This window comes from Myxocyprinus asiaticus, chromosome 19 (genome assembly GCF_019703515.2).
Source record: "Myxocyprinus asiaticus isolate MX2 ecotype Aquarium Trade chromosome 19, UBuf_Myxa_2, whole genome shotgun sequence".
NCBI classification, from domain to species: Eukaryota; Metazoa; Chordata; class Actinopteri; order Cypriniformes; family Catostomidae; genus Myxocyprinus; species Myxocyprinus asiaticus.
The window spans coordinates 16,459,409-16,479,469 of record NC_059362.1 but is presented as its reverse complement, the minus strand read 5'-3'; the positions used below and the strand labels follow the sequence as shown (position 1 = coordinate 16,479,469).

General features: G+C 39.2%; 1 protein-coding gene across 3 annotated transcripts in view; it reads right to left on the bottom strand.

Moving 5' to 3' along the window:
• LOC127410383 (disabled homolog 1-like) overlaps positions 1-16,958 on the bottom strand; it is a 224,314-nt gene extending 207,356 nt beyond the window's left edge. For all 3 annotated transcript variants that reach the window (XM_051645619.1, XM_051645621.1, XM_051645622.1), the window contains exon 1: positions 16,750-16,958. The gene's annotated coding sequence lies outside the window, so the exon portion shown is untranslated. The remainder of the gene's footprint in view (positions 1-16,749) is intronic.
• Between the last annotated feature and the right edge of the window lie 3,103 nt (positions 16,959-20,061).

The following is a 20,061-nucleotide window of genomic DNA, read 5'->3' as shown; positions in this document are numbered from 1 at the left end:
TTTTAATTCTTGGGAGGTCTATGAGAGGAAAAGGGTGTGTGTTGTTGGTGGGGGGGCTCTCTAGGTCGCAAGAAAAGCATTTGACAAACTAAACCCAATACTGACCAAAATAAAGAGGAATTTAACAGTGAGAGGGGGAGAGTGAGATCTCTAGATGTCTCTATCGCATTTAATTTCACTGTCAGACTCAAAGGAATGCAAGGATTTAACTTTTTCTCTAAAGAAGAGAGTAAATTAGCCACCTTCATTCCCTCTGCCTCAAATTTGATGGTGAAACCTGACCCATAAGGATGACAAATCACAAATTAAATCTATTTAATATCTAAATAGTTTCTCTGAGATGGCAATGAGATTAAATGGAGTGAAAAAATCAAGACTTTTTGCTAAAGTCTTCCGTTTGTCAGATTTTTCTCCTGAGTAAAACTGTAAGAATTTCACTTGAGTTTCAGAAGAGATCACTACAAACTGTCACAAACTACACTTAGATTTAACCTCACAATATGATGAGCAATGCGGTACTTATGTAACGATTCAATATATCATGATACATCATAACTGAATTGATTTCGTGAAACTGCATCAAACATTTCAATCACTCTTTCGCCTCATATGAGCATCTCTCAGAGTTTACACTTATATAAATGACCTGATTCTTCATTCTTGAAATATTTGACACAATATGAACAGTGTAATTCTTGTCTAAAAAATTGAAAAAGATGAAAAAGATGCATCATGACAATAATTAAATGTTTTTGTTAAAGCATAATGTTGATGAAAATATGACGAGAAAAATTTATACTAAAATATATAAACAGAAGAAAAATTAAGGTGAGTAACCACGCCACCACGAGGACCTACTAAGTAGAGGGAATTGGGCATTGCAAATTGGGAGAAAAGGGGATAAACCCACACATGTGTGTGTGTTTGTGTTTTCATGCACATGCAAACACAAACACACACACACACACACAGTGGTCCGATGATGACACACATGGGTGCAATGGCTGGTCTGAGCATTAGACCCTGACTGTGCTCCACAGAAGAAGTGGCAGAGAGTTATCACAAGCAAAAAGCCCATGCTTTTATATCAAACACAAAAAAGGGGAAAAGAAAATATTTCTTTTAATCTCTTCTACAGCGCAGATATGTACACACAACTTTGAATACTTCCCTGTGCACGGAGATAAGAGAGGGAAAAAAAAATGATTCAAACGTGGAATTCCCCATACAAGCAAGAGAGAGATGGTGAAAGGAAAGTTATTTTGAGCAGAACATGTAGCAGAGGAGAAGAGAAAAGCAATCGCTCTGGAGAGATTTATGTTCATCCCGAGCAAAGCCACAGAGTAGATTTCCCAGGCAACTATTCAAAAAACAGAATCAGTTGCCTTAAGTACAAGGGCAGAAGGCTTTACAGGCAGAGAGCAGAGCACTGGCAACATGAGAGAGAAATATCTCCCAGCCAGGGCAATAACACTAGGAGATTGCCTCAGACATTACGCCATAGCACTCTGGCATGTACTAATTCTGGAAACACCCAGTCTCTAGAGCTCAAGGCTGATCTTCTGTCTGTCCAGGGTCTCTCAGACACATTTACCACTGTTGATTTTCATGAATAAACACACAAACACATATACATAATGCCTGGTTCAGAGCTAGAGAAGGACTGATTGAGAGAGGGAGTGGAAAAGAGGGAGGCAGGTTGGAATGTTGGTAGGTGTTAGATATTGGATAGTCATGGTAGGCACATCTGGATCGGGCAGCTGTGTGATTTGTCTGATCCAGAGGAGCTGTGTGCCAGCTGAAACACCTTGGAAACACCATCACACCACAGATATCTCCATGTCATTCAAGGAGAGAAGAAATCATGCTGCTATAACATAGAACTAGGGCTGTCAATAAATTAAAATTACATTATATGCTGGTTAATTATAGAATTAATCTCATAAATCAATATTTTCTGAAATAAAGATAATTTAATATATTATCATCAAAAGAATTATACATTTTATATAAATGTATTAGAAAATTAAAAAATGGCTTTAGAAGTCAATATATTGTTTATTGTATTTTCATATCACTGACCATTAGCCTATCACTGGCCTACACTCCACCGCAATTCATCTTGCAATTTAATTTGTCAATCTCTCCGAGGCAGACAGGGCCGTTCTAGCATGACGTGTTCTTGCATCTGTCTCGCTGATCTACATGCACATGTGTAAGACAGACGCTTCTGGAGTGTCTCGCTGTGTTGTGTCGCGTTTCGCTGCACTTAAAACAATAGCTCTTTGGCTGAACTTGATTCAGTTGTGGACAGTGGTTCCACGTGTTTGGAATTAGTTTTCTTAACTTAGAATTACTATGTAATCTCAACACAAACACTTTGTGTAGAAGAACCTAGTTGAATTGGGCAAACCCAACAAAATTAGATGTGTCAATGTAACTCAAATAAATATGTTTTTTTTTTCTTGATGTACTAACTAGTGAAAGAGAATGTTAGCATGCTAAATACAATACTTGCTGGTTGGAAGGACTACAGAGTGTATTTTAGTAACTATGCTATGGTTACTACAGCAATTGCTCAACAAAGCAAGCAATCAGTTTCATGCATGACGTCTATCTGCCCTCATCGTTAGCTCAAGCTCCATTCTTCACCATGATGGTAACCCCCAGAACTCCAACATAACAGAAACTATCCCAAATCTCAACATTATACATTAAACACTAACAAATATACCCCTTTATAGACATTTTGCACAAAAACACATAAAATACTCTTCCTATCAAATCCCATGCAAAGCATGCTGAGAAATGGAAATCCACTGCCCAGTTTCAGCAATGCTACATTAACACCAAAAAAGTATTCATGTAGTCCCAACACAAATGGATAAAGTAAACTTCCATTTCACACATTTAAACAGATAGAACTCAATGAAATCAAGTTGTGACAAAATTATCCAGAATTGTGTTTTTATTTTAATTAAGTAAACTGAACAAGCAGCAACAATCATATTTTTGAGTTTTTAGGACACTGTGTCAAGTTAAATGTAGTTTGAAACTTTACAAAATGTGTTTCAAGACTCTTGCATTCTGCTAAGCTCTGTCTGGCTGTCTTAAAACAGCTTTCGGTACTTTCAAGCTTGAATTTCTCCGTTGGGAGGACAATTCCTTTTTAGGGAATTTGTGTACAGCGAGGGGGAATGATTAATTGTGTTTTTCTTTTTCTTTTAACAGACTATTTTTATATAATTTACACTTTAAACTGATAGCCTCACATAAAACTAAAGGTCAACTGAACAGCAATGCATAGACTGTGCATGATTAGGCCAAGCATAGAATCTGTACTTTTTTTCTCATATCTGTACCTTTTTTTTTTTTTTTGCACAAATTGTGAGGGAAAATCTGCAGAATTTTACATAATGCATTTCGATATGGTACAATTTTTAGAAGTGAGAGTATTTCACAGAGGTGAGAATTCTACATGTTTAATGGTAATGTAGCAAGAAGGATTATCAAATTAGCTCAAATGTTTAAAATTTAAATTGAAGTCCTACGGCTTTTAGTCAATAGCTGCTGTTCCACTATAGGGCCAGTGCGAGCCAGGGCCTCGTTCCTCGTTTGATTTTAGCGGTTAAGAGCGTTTTCTATGAGTGATTTTATGAACATCCAAAACTGCACTTAACATGAACGTGCGAGGACGCGCTTTAAGTGCTACTTAAGAGAGGCGCTGTCCATAAACGTGAAGTGCTGAAATGTGACCGTATAGTGCTGCTCGTCATTGCAACTTCATTATATTTGTTGCGTAACTTTAAAAATGTTTGCAATTTACCTCGCTGGAAATATTTAAAAATATTTTCTTAAATGTACAACTTAATTCACCACATAATTGGATTTTGTTTTGCAATCGTTTTGTGCAGAACGATATATATTTCTTTTACACAATCACTGCTTCGTTCATCAGATGTGCATTTTAATATTTCGTTTTAAAAAATTGCTCTGTGGGTCGAGATTAAAGCTTCCAGGATCAGTGAAGACAGTGGAGGCCCTGTGTATGGTCCTGCTAATGACAACAAGCATTCATTGAATATAACGAGGTTCACAGTTTTATCACGCAGCACAAAATATGGAGACACATGAAAGCTGCGCTTTAGGGACATTCACCAATCGAAGTGAGGACTGCTCTTTACTCCCAAAAGTGATAAGTGTAACAGCAATGCTACACAATATGTGCGGTATTACACATCGTGTGGTGCGGGCGAGAGCACCCTTAGGTGTCAGAGAGGAAGAGGAGACGAGGATGAGGAGCCAATATACTGTACGGACGATTTTCATGCACAGCAGCAAGATATTGATGTTTTTCCTTCTCTCTCTGATTGTAATTTTTACAGTTCTCTGCAACAATCATCCCACCACTTTGTTGTTACCAACTAGACCACAAATAACTTTTATTTGTTTACTTATTAATTTATCTGTTCATCCAATATTGACTAACCATTTTATGCATGCATGATTATTATTATTATTATTTTTATTATTATTATTAGCATTTTGGTTAAAAAAATTAATAAAATAAAACGTATGTATACTGATATTAAATGAGCATAAAGGGTAGCTATAGGTGTTTAAATTGTATCAGGTGTAATTTTGTCCTGCAGGTGTCTGCATAAGTCTGTGTCCTTACGATGTTCTTAACACTGTACGAGTACTCCAGAGCACTCGTTAACCTACGAGCATTTTCAAGTACTACTAAATTTATGATGCTTATGGGAAACGGGCCACAAAACTAAGATGAACTGCAAGATGGATTCTACGGTCTACTTAGGCTTACGATACTTTTGGGAAACGAGGCCCAGTGCTATCAACTGGTCAACTGGGCCCTCTAGCCTCGGACCTCAAGCCGTGAGACCAAAATCGGGCCAATAGCCCCGCAGCGTTGTCCTAAAACACGGCATTTATATGCCGCCCTGGTGCCAAAGTCACACACCCCGCCCATTTCACAAGCAAGACAGAAACTCAAGCTGAGCTTTCAGACTCTGGAGACTAGCTAGCCCTCAAAATGAACATGCATTTGTGCTGTGTCCGCAATTTATTTGTTATTTACTCCTGAACCTGTAGCGTTCTGCGCTGGATTCAAAACTTGGCAAGTTTTGTGATAATTTACTTAATCACGTCTTAAGCAGATGTCGCCGATCTGACGTTGCACATTTTCATCAGTCCAAATATTCAGAAGAGCCCTGATTTTGTCTACTGACCAGTAGTGACGATTCTCCATTTTCCGTAGATCTGTTGAGGTAGACTGGTAGCTAGATATGAAAGATTGGGAAATGAGTATGTGCTAAAACCTGACCTGACTCTCACTGACCCCGCCTCAATGCTCAGATGGCCTATTTTGGCCCAAGGGTAATCGGCGGGACAGGGCGCTTGGCCCTTGGCCCTGATGAGGTACGATGAAGTCCTGGAAGTGACATTGGGAATGCAAATGGCCCTGGCACGCGCTAGCACGCCCTTATTTGGCCCAACAGTGAAAACACGGCTAATGTCTGTTAGTTCTGAGGTCATCTATATGCTAGTGTACTTCTAAAAATATACTAAATACACCTTTAGCAGATAAATGTATTTAAAATGTACAGTCTTTCACTTTCAGGATAATGGGCCAAAAATATTGACTCATCTTGTTTGCTGGAGCATATAATAACCACCACCCCCCAATAACATACTCTCTAGAATAGGAATGTCCCCTACCCCTAAATCGTAAACACAGTTCCAAATAGACTAGCAACAGCAAGTAGCAAATCATGGTGTTGCCAGGCTGTGATGTAAACACGTCAGCACAGGAAAGAATATTGCATCATCATATCATTTAAATGGGGTAATTAATAAAAGAAGAATGTGTAGAACTTAAAATGTACATGATTCTGTGTAAATCTGTGAAGCTTTCTGCGGAATTCAGCAAACACAGGTGTTTCTGTAAATTCCACTCCTCAACAAGGTAAAGAGACTATATAGATGATTGATTTCAGCAATTCATTTGTTCATTTAGACAAAGCCCAGTTAACCATTCTGTGTACCTCATTAAACAGCAGAAGTGCCATTCCAGTGTTCAACTGCAGTCCTTGCTTGTCTTGCCCTCGGGCTATCATCTGACAGACAATACCACCAGCTGGCAGCATAAGCACATTGTCATATCACTGACAAATCTGCGCTGACATTGCTTGAGCAAACCTCAAATCTTTGTTGTGCGTGTATGTCTATATGCATGTGTAATTGTTTGTTTGTGTATGAAGTGTAAGTGTCAAACTGCCACAGCTTACACCACATACTGTTTCTCCCTCTCTAAGGGGCATTACAGCTGCAGTGCTCTAGCACAGTGCAGCTTACCACTTGGTCCACTACAGAGAAATATAGGCTTTTCATTTCAGCTTGATAATGGTGCACAGAGAGGCCCGCGCATACTAATAAGCTGAAGCCCACTGATATACAAGCAGACTGGGGCCCCACTGAGCAGGTCACGCTGAATCTTTCTTTCCCTCTCTCCAGTGGATGAAAGAAAACGGATTAGAACCAGACAAAAAACAGTAAGAGCAGAATTAATCAAAGACAATTTGTTGTCAGGGGGAAAAAAAGCAATTCAGGCCCTTAGGTTAAGGGACCTATAGGGAGACATTTTGTTCCTTCTGATTTTCCTGCTAATTCTTAACCAACCAAAAAGAGAAGGTTTTCTTTCCTCTAAAAGCAGAAGTGGCACTCGACTGGGACAGAATAATGTCTCCCTGACACCATGTGAATAACAGAACAAAAAATTGGGAAAAAGCGGAATAGAAATCGGTGGCATTACTTCTTTTGTACACATGTGTTTTTCCATTCTTTTATTCTCATCTACAATACATGCTTCTTCACATCGCAGTCTTTAAATGTCAGAGGAGAGATGCAATACAACTGTGGTCTGACAAGACAAAGCAAAGCATAAAAACATTGTAAATGAGCACAGAGCAGTGTCTCTAATAAGAGACTGTCCCAGGAGACCAGTGTGTATGGAGGTAAATGAGAATGTAGAAAGAATAGATTGAATTGAAGTGTTAATATCCTGAGACTGTAGCATGTGCTGCATTTCTGTGGCTCCATCAGCCTTCGTTTGCAATGCAGCACATCAAACCCGCTCTGGGTCGAGCCTCATGGGACTGAATTATCAACCATTGACTTTTTGTCAGCCTTTTTACTCCCTTTTGTTTCTACAAGTAGGCTACAGTCAGTGGTGCGTTACATTCTTCTATACTGCTGTAGAAGATGGGACTGCACGCCCCTTGAAGGAGAGTTCATTCGGTGGATTCAGACTGAAAAAATAAAAAACATGGTTCTTTGTTCGTAGGTTAAGGGGGGCATTTTGATTTGAATAGTCAAGAGGAGGAGACTGGTTATGTGGTAAATGAAAAGTAAAGGAACAGAGATGGTGTGAGAGAGATACATGGTCAAGACATCAGAAACTGAAAATGCAGCCCTGTGCAACTGTTATGCAGATTGTTAGTAATGTACTCATAACTTCAATAGGCAAGAACAGCAGTTCAGGGGGAAACTTGCTTGAATTATACTTATAAACAGAGGAGTGTGGACATGGAAAATATGAGGCTCTGAAAGTATGCTGAGCTTATGATGTAATTGTGTGTGGACTGATGTTTCAGTGACATTTTGGACTCATAGAGCTGTGCAGACAGATTTTGGGCATTTTAAGGAGATTATGGTGCAGATTAGCAGGAGCCAGTGTGACATTTCAGCATGGGGCATGCAGAAAACCTCTGCTTCCATCTTGTACAACCTGTATACACACACAACGTACACACAGACTAGGGATGTAAAAAAATTTTTTTTCAAAATTGTTTGCCTTAAAGGAATATTCTGGGTTATATACGAGTTAAGCTCCCACCAAAAAAACAAAATAAAATAAAATTTGACTTAAAAAAAGAAGCAAAAATCGCAGTAACAGTGAGGTGGGCAAGTGAATGGTGCCATATTTTGGAGGGTACAAAGGCAGAAATGTGAAGCTTATAATTTTATAAAATCACTTACATAAATTCTTCTGTTAAAGCTTGTGTATTATTTGAGCTGTAAAGCTGTTTAAACCATCGTTTTTGCAGCAGATTACTGTTCTAGGCGGATAACAGGGTTTACGGCGTTACGTTGTCATGGCAACGAGGTTGTAAAATTGTATATAGCTTTACACAAAAAAGGTTAGTAATGCTTATGGATTGACCCCATTCACTTCCACTGTAGGTGCCTTACTGTGACCTCAATTTTTGCTTTTTTTTAAAGAAATGGAGGGACAAGTTGAAATTAGTTTTAGTGGTAATCAACATTATGCCACAAATGTTGTCGATTGAGCTTAACTTCTATTGATCGCAGAATATTCCTTTAAGGAAGACCTGTATGGTTAGGCTGGTTTTGGGTTTGCCTGATCTCAACGTTTTATTTTATTTATGTTTTTATGTTCGTGAGGGTTTTATCATCCAAACTGTCTAAAGGCTAAAGCACAGCACTCTGTCAACATGCTAAAGCACCACTGCTAAAAAAAGGGGGAGACCAGGGCTAGCTGTCACACTTTTTACTGTAGTAAATATTTCTCAAGAGTACGTTTATTTTACATCTATTTCTGAATAGCCACATACCGTAAAATCTTGGAAACAAAAAAAGCTACTTTTACTGATCTAGCCCAGAAAATACAGTTAATTTAATCATGTTGACCTTTAGTGACAACATGCCTTAATAACACAGAACATTGTCACACTATATAGGGCAAGATGTCACGATGGAAATTGCCACTAAAACAGTGGCGTGGGTTTTATGTGAACATATGGAGGTTAAGGGGGGGTGTCCCTACCATCACAACCACCAAAACAAAATCTCTCTTAAAAATCTATGCCTGCATTAAACAGCCTATTAGAAAAAAAAGAAAAAAAAAAAGTAAAACAATTATGAAGCACAAAATGATTCATGAAACAACAAAAATGGAAAAAAAAGTTACGTACAAAAATATCTAAACATTGTTTTGGCAAAGCAACGATTTTAATAAAATGTATACATTTATGCCTTTTATAAAGCTTGTGACAACCTGCCCTGACCTGACTTTAGTGAAAAAAAAAAAGTTTGTCCTAAGAACATATTCAACATATTTGTTGTTGAACCAATAGCTATAGAGCAGAATTATTAGGATGGTGGAAATTGACTTTGGAGGGTAGTGTTTAAAAAAAATTATTGTAATTTAAGAGGGTTTTGAACTAGGTGTTTGAAACCAACATACAAAACCTCTGCTAGAGAAAACACATTTAAGCACTTGGACTTTTGAATTCAAATCCTATCGTTGCTGATATACAGCCTTAGTGACAACTTCCCCATGTGACAACTAGCCCTGGTCTCCCTATATAAATAATACAGATAAACTAGTCGACCTTTGTTGACTAGTCAATGGTTGATAGAGAACTAGTAACAAAGTAACAAGAACACATACCTACACTACTGCACACAGAGCCCTTAGAATTTATCACAGAATAACAAGGCAACACAAAATACCAATATGCAAAGCCTACAGCAATTATATTCTGTGCACACTCACTATACATCACTTTTACAAATGGATTTTCAAGTGGAAGGCCCAGGCAAATGACTGGGCCCTCAGGCTCAATGTGGTCCTCAGCCGAATGCTGTCTGATGGGTGAGGCGATTCCTGAGCTCTAATTAGCAGAAGCAGATAATGTCACACAGAACAGACAGATCGATACAGAGGACGAGGAATGGCAGTCGAAGCCTTCTCTCTATGCAGGACAGATTTGCGAGAAAGGACATCCCCCACAAACCAGGTCTACTTCAGGAATCCCCAGCACCTACTACTCTATTGAAGACACCAGGGGTAATATGCCACCCTGATGTCCTGAGTAGGACTGAAAGGATTAGTCGACATTATCGACAATGTCTACAATAAAAAATTTTAGACAAAAATTTACATTGTCAAATAGTCATTTGATCTCATTTAATGTAACATGAGATCACATTAAACTCTAATGATGATGCACGAGAGCAGCACTGCAGCTCGCGCCTGACCGAGGAGAGGAAGAATTACACAGCTCACATTCCAGATGCACTCTAAACTTTCCAACCAGCTTCAGGTGATGTATTTAGACATTAATAGTAGATAAAACACTTGAATAATCATATTAAGATATACTGGTGGTGGCTGAGGAGAGTCCCCTGTTCTCTATTTAAAAGTGCTTTGAGAGTAGTGTCATAAAAGCGAGTGTACAATTCATTCAAATATGTAAATAAGAGTGTTGTTTATCTTCATCAAAGCAAGTAATATTTCCATTTCAAATGTTTAATCGAATAACATAATATCAACATGAAAATAGCAGGTTATGACTCCTGCTCCAGTCATGATCACATACAGTCGATGTCCAGGGAAGCTCAAACTGGGAGATTCATCCGCCAGAGGAGCAGTGCCAGAACAGGACTGACGTAATGTATTCTTCTGCAAATTGCTTGCAGTTTTACATTTCAACCACAGATATCACTAGATAGCTCAAAGTTAGATAGTGCAGCTTTAACTTAAAATTACTATGTAATCTCAACACAAACACTTGTAGAAAGTGTAGAAAATACCTAGGTAAGCCCAAGGAAATTAAACATGTCAATGTAACAAACAATTTTCTTTTATTTCTTTATGTAGTGAAAGTGAATGTTAGTGTGCTAAATGCATGCTGGTTGGAAGCACTACAGAGTGTAGTTTAGTAGCTATGCAATGGATAGCACAGCATTTGCTCAATGAAGCGAGTAATCAATAGCCACGCCTCCACTACTGGGCAAAATTAGTGTGTGCTAGTGCATGCCAGGGCAAGTAGTGTTTCCACTGTCACTTCCGGGGCTTCACCGTGCTGCCTCGGGATTTTCGCCAATTACCCTAGGGTCAAACAAGGCCAACTGGGGAGTGAGGTGGGGTCAATATCAAAAGCGGAGTTTCGCCGAACTTGCCAGGTTGTGCATCCAGCACACAACGGTACAGGTTCGGGAACATTTTTAAATTTGCGGGTACAGTAAGTTTCTGTTAAAATGCATGACGGACAAAACGGTGCCCAAAGAAAGAACTTTCCATGGTTCGAGATCATAAACAGTGTGCTGGGACATCATCCTGCTATTAGTGTAGAGACCAATCGGGACACCATGGCAGTTACAGTTGGTGAGTTGCCAACGCTAACTTATCTTGCTAGCAACTAATGCTTACATATGATATAAACTAAACATTTTAGATAAAAATTGATAAATAGATAACATGATACCTCAGCTTGAGCTTAAAATAAAATAAACGTAATTTAAACATTTACTTTCCCTATCGGATCCCAAGCAAAGCATGCAGAAAAATGGAAATCACCTGCCCAGTTTCATCAATTCTTGATGAAAATATTTTTCCACCAAATGTATTCATGTAGTTCCAACTCAAATAAATTAAGTAAACTTCAATTTTTACAAATTTAAATGGATGATATCAAGTACGCAATGAAATAAAGTTGTGACAAAATGTACTAAAATTGTGTTGCTTTAGTTCATTTTAATTAAGTAAATTAAACAAGCAGCAAAAAACCTTTTTTTGAGTGTACCTAGAACCGCAAGCTAGTTTCGCTTGTCATTGAACTCACGCAAGTTCTAAAAACATGCATTAGTCTTAATTTTGCAGAAGCATACTGTTACCCAGAAGATATGTCTTGATATGAACCCTATCTCTCAGTTCTACATTACCTCAAAACAAAATCCAGCTTGTTGAATGAATAAATGAACACAGTAGAGAGAGCAAAACAATGTTGGCTCTGAGGGTTCCCACACTCTGTGTTTCGTCTCCATGGAGATGCACTGTTGCCTGCTGGGCTCATTCAGGCAAAAGGGAAAGGCATCCTTGCCGATACTCAAATAAGGGTCCAGAACACACAACAGACCATCATCACCACAGTAATGGTAACCTATGGGCATTATGGTAGCATTGTGAGTGTTCTTTCTGAGGAGGAATGCTAACTGACATAAAATGGCAAGGTTACCTAATCAAGAATTTATGTGCCAAAAGGAGCACGATTTTATGTACACTTTTTCTATGTCCTGTATGTATAGTAGGGGTGTAACAGTTCAAATTTATCAAGGCTCGGTTTGAATCACAGTTTTAGGGTCACGGTTTCGGTATGGTTCGATATTTGTTATGTTCAGGGAAAAAAAATATTACTGCCAAATCCAAAGTTAAAATATCCTATTTGGTAACATACACTTCAAGAGATTTACCCTCACTACAAATCACCATGGTTTTACTACAGTAACCATAGTTTAAACATTGCATTTGTAGTAAAATCAAAGTAACCACAAAATGAACATGGTTACTGTCATGGTTACAATACTATAGTAAAATCAAGGTTACAACAATGGTGACAACAGTCCCTGTTATTAAAGTCATGGTTACTACAATATTACTATAGAAAAACCATGGTTAATTTTCGTTGGGGTCCTTAACTAAATAAAAAAAAAAAAAAAAAATTTCTCTAATTACTAACTCAACATTTAAATTAATACCTGCATTATTACACTACATGCATCAACATAAAGTGCATTTCAAACTCAACTCAACGTATATTCAAAGTTACGAATCTGTATATCACTATAGAAGACATAAACTTGCTATTAAAATGAATACGAGAATGGATGTTGTAACGCGACTCGAGTATTTTAATCATATGCAGAAATCCTACATCTTCATCAACACAGTAAGTGCAACATAACTTTGGCTATGAACACCCCAAGTGCTTTAGTTCTTGTTTCATGTATGTCCGGACTAGCACCAAGTGCCTGTTTAAAGATGGAAGGGAGTGTGTCTGTGTGCAGTTTCAGGCTCACCTGTGGCTCTGTGCGCACCGCGCACTATATATCCTCAGGTGATGTCAGCGTAAATAGCTAATCAAATATCTATATATTACCAGTATACGGCACTTGTGTCGAGCAGTGTCTGCAAACAGTGCCTGTTTTGTTAAAGTTTTTTGACCATCGCTGTTGTGATTGACCGCATACAGAAAAAGTTCCCAGACAAGAGACTTAAATGACACAGGGGCTTCTCTCTTGCAGCTTGTTTCCTCCGCTTGCCATTTTGCCAACTAACGTGTGCAGAACTGTGATGTCATCAACTGATTTAACATACTAACAGTTAATAGGACAGCTTCTCTCTGTAGAAAGGTGACCCACGTGAAATGCAGGTGGAGTGTGTCCATCTACAGAGCCATACAGGTGCATTAGCGGAGGTTACATCTGCGCATCGCTATTTGGCGCTTTATTTTCTTCGCCAAACTGTATGATCCAGATGCATTATTAAACTAGAGATGAACCGCGGAGCAAATGCTTACCGAACCGTAATTGGCGAACTTGTTGTGCGGTTCGGTTTTTTACCGAGAACAGTTACACCCATAATGTATAGTAACATATATGCTCTGCGTATCCATCCATCCATCCAATAGTACTAACTACTGCCTGAAAACACAGAATAAGCATGAAATAGCATTCAGCTGGAAATAAATGTAAATGAAGCACACAAATTGATGTGTGTCATATTAAGACATTGATTGACCTAAAAATGAGGGGTGACACCTGGATCAGAGCAGGCAAAAAAGAATGAACCTTTGCCACAGGGATTTTTTTACACTCAGTACTAATGTGGGAGCATATACATAAGAGACAGCACTGATATTAGAATATTAAAATAAGAGTGAAAAGTACTGCTTTTAAATCAGTTAAATAGGTTGAGAATGGGAACAGAATTGGAAGGATGTACCTAGGCTATGTGCGGTGCACTAGATATTCAATATAAAACAGAGGAAGTTTGTCATAACACATTGACAGTGCCGATCCTTCCTATATGCAAACTACACAAGTTTTGTACGGCTCTCGATCTGCCAGGGGACCCCCATGCTGTTGAAGACATTATAAGTAGCCTAGTACTGGTATTTATTTTCATGCAAACATAACCATAATGGTATAGACATGCAAATATAAATGGAATGTCAACTGTAAAGGAGTCCGGGGGACTACTAATTATAATTGTTATAATTAATTATTTCATTTCCGTTTGGAAATGCGCCAGATAATGATATGTAATGTTGTAGATCCAGTAGACATGGCTATGGCTTTGAAGCTACCTGTCAGGAGCAGAACAATGCGCAAAGAACGTGGAACGAGAGAGCAAGAAGATGGTATGTACTTTTATCATATTTAAAATTCTTATTTAATCTTTACATTATCATTAGAAAACTCATACTCCAGATCTCCAGCTTCGATATAAGACAGAAAGTAAAGACAGAAAATGACAGAAAGTAATTTCTTTGTGTAAGGAGTGCACATCAAAGCATGCAAAACATACGTGTATGTGTATGCGACACAAGTGTTTCAGAATGTAATAATGAAGCACATGCCTGTTCAGTCATGCAAGCTCTACTGAATGTCATAGAAATGCTTCAATAAACAACATCTATTAGACCTTTTAGTCCAACGTTTGCAGCTTTAGAGAAATATTGATGGATTCTCGTATTTATACTTTTTGATCAATCATTTATTTCATTGTTAATTTGTCTTACTGCACTTTGGATTACAAAAAGTAAACTTTGGTTTAATTAATTTGTTTATTTTTTTTTTATTATTTTGTTTTCCCTCCTTTACCATTATGTTGATGTCTACTCAGCTTAGCTGAGATGTCTGTCGTAATGTTTTGGTGCCTTGTTTGTTGTATTATTTGAAATTTTTGCAATAACTGACATTTTAATATTTATTTTTTATTTTTTTAATCTGTCTTTCAGTCTGCATTAATTTATTCTTGTTCATTATTTTATCATGTTTGGTCTGTTTTATGTTTAAGTTCTTATAGTTTATAGATATGTTGGCAGACTATTGTCTATTTTAATGTGCTATATAAATACTTAAATTGACTTATTTAAATAGTCAAAATTAAATGCAAAAACTTTGTCATTAATGTAAGCTTAACTGATATCATTACTTTGCATTGTGTTAGGTCATTTTAACCCTAAAAAGGTATCTGTATCCTGTCGGATACCAGTGCTGGGTGTAATGCATTACTAAGTAATTAATTACTGTAATTAAATTACTTTTTCATTGAAAAAAGTAAAGTAAGGGATTACTCTTAATTTTCAGCAATTTAATAACAGTTACTGCTGATGTGGAAGGGCCCTTTGTGGAGGGGATGAGTTGCTCACTTTCATTTGGAACGTCCCTCTGTGTGGCGTCCCCTTCCCGCAGTGCCCTTCAAGGGTGCAAACCCCGTTTGGAATTCACCCAAAGTTTTGCTTGGCCCCCAGAAGGCTCAGACCTGCACTGCTCATTGATAAATGTTTAAACACACACACACACACACACACACACACACACACACATGTTGGTGCAGCTATCATTATGAGGACTCTCCATAGACATAATGATTTTTATACTGTACGAACTATAGATTCTATCCCCTAACCCTACCCCTAAACCTAACCCTCACAGAAAACTTTCTGCATTTTTACATTTTTTTTTTTTTTAAACATCGTTTAGTATGTTTTTTAAGTGATTTGAATTATGGGGACACTGGAAATGTCCTCATAAACCACATTTACCCCCCCCCCCCCCCCTCCCACACACACACATACACACGTAAACTCCTGTCATTTACGCTTTTGTATGTAAAATTCGGTGTCATTCTCCATTTCTACTTAGTAAACATTTGGAGCCGTTTTATCCCCCGTTTTAAAACTACCCTCACTCTCCGAGCAACCTCAAACGCCCAGGCAGTCAGAAGATGTTCTCTGTCAATTCACATCTTCTTCACGCGCTCTCGTCTCTACTGATTCAGCCACGGTGGGGACATACTCCTGCAGCGCAACCGTTAAAAAAACGGTAAGTAGAGACGAGTTAACTCGGTCGCCGGGGCGCCAAGTCATTTGTCAGATTCTTAGAGCGCGAGTAACGGAATTCTCGACGCCCGGTGGTTCCCTGTCACACACACGCGCACACACATACGGGCAGTGCGATTAATGCGGGCTTCTGCAGCCGCGGAGCCCCTGCGGACCGATTGCCCTGCCTCAAGTATAAGTGACATTCTTCCATGAATCCACTTGTACAAAATCTACCCGTCTCGTTATGTGTAATTAAAATAATATGCAACGCTCGCGCAAGCGTGTCTTGAACTCGCACTCGTAGGCTACTGTACGTTGTAACTCGAGCAGGAATACCGTACGGTCAGTGTCATAAATCTTTATAACACTAATAGAGTGTATAGCTATACGATTTCTGGCCAGCGGTGAATGGATACAGACAGTGTAAAATATGAAGCACTGTAGTAAATCTCAGTTGATCTCTGCGCAGGGCAGAACATGGATGTCAATGCAGCAAACGCCGCTCCTCACTTATCACTCCATATGCGCCTGGACGCATGATCACCGTCAACTGGTGGCAGCGGTGGTTCGGCTCATTTCGCCCGCAAATCAGATCCGGGATAACGGTTTAATAATATCTTTTTAATTGCTTCACAAGAAGCGTGAAATCAATCAACCGAAACAACTCCATCACCAAAGCGCTGGAAGATGCCCTCATGTTCCACATACACAAGTTTCAATGCAACTGCATCAACCCCGTTTTTCTTTCCATATGTCGTCGTGAATCACATTAATATGACAAGCCACAGCCAAAATGCATCTGCTTTAATCTTACCTTTAAACCGGTGCGTTCAGATCCCATACTTTTCATTATAAAAAAGAAAAAAAAAATCCACGCGCAATCATTCCGTATCCAGTCTCTACCGCGGTCTTCGTGTCTGTAGAAGAGCCGTAATCCACTTTCCCATTCCGGGCACAGACAGCTACAGATCTGGACTACATCCTTTCCATCGCGCACCAACACTGATGGGATTTTTGCGCTTCTTTTACCCTTTCCCCTGTTCTTTCTCTCCGCTGCTCCAGCTGAAGTTGCCTGGTTACCTCTCTCCAAAGCGCCGCTCCCGCAACCAATCACGAGCGCGAGGGCGCGTTAACCCGTCGCGCGCCGAGCTGTCCTGGTTTCTCGGTCTCAGGGGAAAACGCAAGGTGTGGGATGGGTGAGTAAGAGTTTGCAATGCCAAAAAGCTAAGACGCGCAGAATAATATAAAGACGAAGGGAGAGAATAAACGAGTGCATGTGAGAGGGATGCATTGGGGGATGGATAAAAGGGAGTAAGTCTTGTGACTGAAGACGCACAGAACACTTCATTTGCGCATCAGCACGAGAGTAAAAGTAAGCCATGAAGAACAGGTGCATGGGGGGACCGCTACAGCCACATCCAAATCTCAAACTCAACTAGGCCTATTTTATGTCAGCTAATAATCTTAAACCGGCTATCCAGAGGCCAATGGAGAGTTTGGAGTTCTGTTTTAACCTTCTGAGTCACCTCATCATGCAGAGTATTGATTTTAATTCCATCCTCTTCTCAGTTAGGGGCTGCCAAGTGCACTACGCCCTTTAAACTCTCAATCAATGACCAGGCATCATTCGGCTCCACACTGATCCAAAACATCCATATGGACTGCTGGAGAGACGTATCCCCGAAAAAGGGTTTTCAAAACTCAGGCATGGTGCCATGATCATTCCAAAGGCATAATTAACAAGCTATGGAAATGTATTTGCAAGAACTGTTTGAGAAGAAAGTTTCACAAAAATGGCACAATACAACCGCTGTCCTGTAGTTTCATCCACTTATATTGATTTATATTTTTCATTATTCCTCAGTGTCCACAGCTAAGCTGCAAATGCAATACCATTGCAGTGTTATCACTAAAACAGATGCAAAAATATTCTTTCTCCTTTATCTTTTTTTTTGTGTGTGTCATCTAGGAGGCACATAGAACTCAACACTTGACACACAAACCTCAGTAATGGTGACAATTAACAAACATCTTTAGGAATGGTTTCCGAACATCACCACACAGCCATTAACTAACAATAATGACAAAAACAACAACAAAACCACAACTAAAATCTGCAAAGAACAAAAAAATAAGCCATATCACTAAACATAAATAATGTATTCATGTTGCAATGCATTCTGGGAGCTGGCAAATCAGCACCATTGTTCAATATGAAATTGTCAGTTAAGACACATTTGTAAAGCAAGATTAGGACAACATTTAGGGTGATACTGTTTGTCTAACGTGTTTAGATTAAATGTAATTTATATTACTTAGTCTCAAAGATTTTGCAATAAATAATGCAGCGTAAACATATGTTTTTGAGTTAAATTTCGGAGGTTACTGAGATTAAGCGGATAATCATCTGTTCATGTGGTTCTAAAATGGCTGCCCCCATGAGGAGACCCTCTCCCTGTATAAAACAGCATTGTAAGGTTACTGATATGACTGGAGTCTTTATCTCATGTGAGTGATCATAATTTTATACATATGTTTCAAAATTATAATTACTTTCTTTAGATGTAAAACTTTTTAAATGAGGAAAAATTACTGAGTGCACCTTTTAGCATACAAATTGATACAATGACAACTTACCATGTTAAGTTGACTTGAAAGATGTTAGTTGTGTCAACTCAAAAAAGCAATTTAATATATTATCAAAAATCGTGTTTATTTTGTTGCCATTAGCAACAGACTAAAACAAGCTCTGATAAATTAATTAAACTCAAAATTTCCAGTAGAATGTCAGAAATCATGAAATGTATCCACCTTACTCAAAACACTTAAGTAATGGAGGTAATTTGTTAGGATTTACATATTTTTATTGTACTCAATTTATTTGGGTTAAAACAACATCAGGGATAACAAGTGCAAGTATTCCGAATTTTAACTTGTTCCTTCAGGGTGGTGATATAGAGCTTGTATAGCTTCTCAGGACTTAAAGGATGTTTACAAGCTTCTAGATCTTTTACATCAAAATGCTATTTTACACCGATGAGCCAAAATATTATGACCACTCACAGGTGAAGTGAACAAAATTGATCATCTCCTAACAAGGCCACATGTCAAGGTCTGGGTAGATTAGATGGTAAGCAAACCATCAGTTCTCGTAGTCAATGTGGGCAGGAGTAAAGACCTGAGCGACTTTGAAAAGGGCCAAATTGTTATGGCCAGATGACTGGGGCAGAGCATCTCTGAAACAGCAAGGCTTGTGGGGTGCTTCCAGCCAGCAGTGGTGAGTACCTATCGACAGTGGTCTGAGAAAGGACATACGACAAACCGGCGACAGGGTGTTGGGCGCCCAAGGCTCTTCGATGCACGAGGGCAATGAAGGCTATCCCGTCTGGTCTGAACCGACAGAAGGTCTACTGTGGCACAAGTCACAAAAAATTTTAATGATGGTTACAGGAGGAATGTGTCACAACACACAGTGCATCGCACCCTGCTGCGTATGGGGCTATGAAACTGCAGACCGGTCAGAGTGCCCATGATGACCCCTGTCCATCGTCGAAGAGCCTATATTGGGCACGCGAGTGTCGGAACTGGACCTTCAAGCAGGGGAAGAAGGTCATCTGGTCCGATGAGTCATGTTTTCTTATACATCACATGGATGGCCGAGTACATGTGCGCCGTTTACCTGGGGAAGTGATGGCACCAGGATGCACTGTGAGAAGACGACAAGCCGGTGGAGGGAGTGTGATACTCTGGGCAATGTTCTCCTGGGAAGCCCTCGGTCCGGCCATTCATGTGGACATCAATTTGACATGTGCCACCTACCTAAACATCGTTGCAGATCAGGTACACCCCTTCATGATAATGGTATCCCCTGATGGCAGTGGCCTCTTTCAGCAGGATAATGCGCCCTGCCACATTGCACACATTGTTCGGGAATGGCTTGAGGAACATGATGAAGAGTTCAAGGTGTTGCCCTGTCCTCCAAATCTAATTTCGTTTGAGCATCTGTGGGATGTGCTGGACCAACCAGTCTGATCCATGGCAGCTCCACCTCGCATCTTATAGGACTTGAAGGATCTTCTGTTAATGTCTTGGTGTAAGATACCACAGGACACCTTCAGGGGTCTTG